General features: G+C 42.7%; 1 non-coding gene across 1 annotated transcript; it reads right to left on the bottom strand.

The window, feature by feature from the left end:
- Positions 1-917: 917 nt before the first annotated feature.
- Positions 918-1,024, bottom strand: LOC127747812 (small nucleolar RNA R71). The gene has a single exon (XR_008009759.1). It is a non-coding gene; the product is annotated as a small nucleolar RNA R71 (small nucleolar RNA).
- Between the last annotated feature and the right edge of the window lie 1,555 nt (positions 1,025-2,579).

Consider the following 2,579-nt stretch of genomic DNA (forward strand, 5'->3'; position numbering starts at 1 on the left):
TTGTAACTTTGTGACACTCTTGTTTGAACTTTGATTTGGGTTGTTTGTTGGTTTCGGACTATACTTATAACGACTCCACTCTTTCAATTAACAAAATTCAAAACTGACATTTGGCTCGCGTCAAGTTTTTGGCGCTGTTATCGGGAAGCTAGCAATTGTGTGTCATTTCATTGGTTGTTGTAAATATGTGAATATTGTGAATAGTTGCTTCTTGCTTGTTTGATTGATACTTGTTAGTAGTTAGTATTCTTGTTTTAGTAGTTGTTGTTAGTTTTTAGTTGTTAGTTAATTTCCTTAATTACTCTTGTTTTAACTTTTAATAATTGCACGATTTTTACAATTCTTGAGTTGAATGACACGGTCGCTTCGAAACCCAACCTTAGCCCTATTTGATCCTAAGATAGAAAGAACTTTAACTCATATTAGGCTATCTCAATGTTGGTTAGCATTTGCGAATAGTGAATCTGAGTCTCTTAATGAGTAACCCGATTCACCATCCCCTTCAAACTGTGATTTTTATTCTTCATTTGACGAGGGAACCTTATATTCTTATATGGGAAGTTCTAAATTTTTTGTGAGTGACTTAGGTGACGGCAACATGGAGGCACTGTGGAAGATCACTCGAAAGGAGACGGGAGCTCTTGACATCACTCTTCAACCATTACAAGTTCGTTATCTCGATTTGGATGGCAATTTTGAGCTTAAGACCGGGTTAATAAACTTGCTCTTGAATTAGCATGGCCTACCGGGTGAAGACTCGCTTAAACACTTGAAGAATTTTCAAGTGGTTTGCTCAACTACAAAGAGACATGGATCAGATAAAGTGGTTTTATACCTAATTGGATGAAGTGGTTACCAACTAGGATTTGTTAAGAAAGGAATTCCTAGAGAAGTTCTTTTTACCTCAAAAGGATGACTGTTTGAGGAAAGAGATTTCTTATATCATACAAAGAGATGGGGAGACACTCTACGAATATTGGGAGCATTTCAAGAAGTTTTTTGAGTCTTATCCTCACCATCACATTGATGACTTAGTGTTTATCAGTTACTTTTGTTAAGGCTGAGCTCCACAAGACAAGTTCCTTATTGATGGCTCAAGTGATGGATCTCTTACTAGGCATAAAACTACACATGGAAAATCATTTCGAATTTAGCAGAGTCATCAACGCAATACTTGAGGACAATGAATCCTCAACCAAGGTCTATTGGAAAGGTTTCTCCCTCTAGTGATGCTATCTTGACTAAGACAGTTGAAAAATGACCGTTTTGTTGAGATAAATCCATCAAAGTTAGCAAATACCTCTAATGCTCCTAGCTCAAATACAACCGCCTCGGAAGGACCCTCTCGATCATATGGCATTTGTGCTTGTAGTAGTCATTATATCGATGAGTGCCCACAACTTCAAGAGGATAATACTTTGAAGTGGTCAATCCCTATCCACAAAGATCAACCTACCATAAAATTAATTAAGGGCCCTACCAACAAGATTAGCAGCTCCTTTCTCTCCAACAAGATCCGGCATGACAGTCCCAACCATATCAGAAGGTTTGGTCCGAGATCGACCTATCCGTTTTAGGTAACCCCCGAAACATTGGCACTGTTGCCGGGGACCTGAAAGTCATCCCATCATCATAACAAACAACCCTACGAACGACCACAACTCCGGATTTGCAAAAGGAACACCGACCAAGAACACGAATGCCATACCATCCTCCCCAAAGGACGCACACCAATCCAAGGGAGACAAGTAACCTCAGAACACAGAAATTTTAGATACCATCTGATGACAAGTCATCATATACCCATTTTTCAAGCTAATTTCACTTGTTTTGTTAGCATTTATGCACTTTCTTGCATCCTAAGTAAGTGATTTGGAGTGAAAATGCATAACTTTTCTAAATCAAACAACCACCATGAATTTAATGTTAATCATTGAGGTTTAAGCTAATTTTAAGCATTGCCCTCCACAAGGGCACACTGCCCTCTAGGAGGGCAACATAAGGGAACAAAGCATGAAAGGCAACTCTGCCCTGCCCACTACAAGGGCAGAGCACAAAATGTGCCTTGGGACCAAGAGAAAGCAAACTCTGCCCTGCCCTTGTGGAGGGCAGAATCGGGCACTCCAAGGAGAGAAATTCAAGAAGAAAATATCAACCATGCATGCCACAAGGATCGAACAAGGGACCATGAGCAAGCTAAGCACTAAGGTTCACTACCGTGCCAAGAAACCAAGAAAATAATTGTAGCGCATGCGTCCACCCAGTTTCGAACACGGACCGTGAAGGAAGGGATTTTGCCCTGCCCTTGGCGCGGGCAAGGCAGCATCGTGTGTGGCACACCAAGAAGCACCAACGCGCGCACCAATTTTCTCCCCTGGCAGCACCACGCACGCATTCTGGCGCACCGTGGCGCATCTGGCAGCACCAACCTTTCCTGCCCTGCCCTTGGCGCGGGCAGGGCAGCATCTGGCGCACCAAGGGCGCACCAAACTCGCACCAGCCACACCAAGGCCGCACCAATCTCATGCACCAAGCATCAATTTTCTGCCCTGCCCTCCACAAGGGCATGGCAGCCTCCT

Source organism: Arachis duranensis, chromosome 5 (genome assembly GCF_000817695.3).
Source record: "Arachis duranensis cultivar V14167 chromosome 5, aradu.V14167.gnm2.J7QH, whole genome shotgun sequence".
Classification (NCBI taxonomy): Eukaryota; Viridiplantae; Streptophyta; class Magnoliopsida; order Fabales; family Fabaceae; genus Arachis; species Arachis duranensis.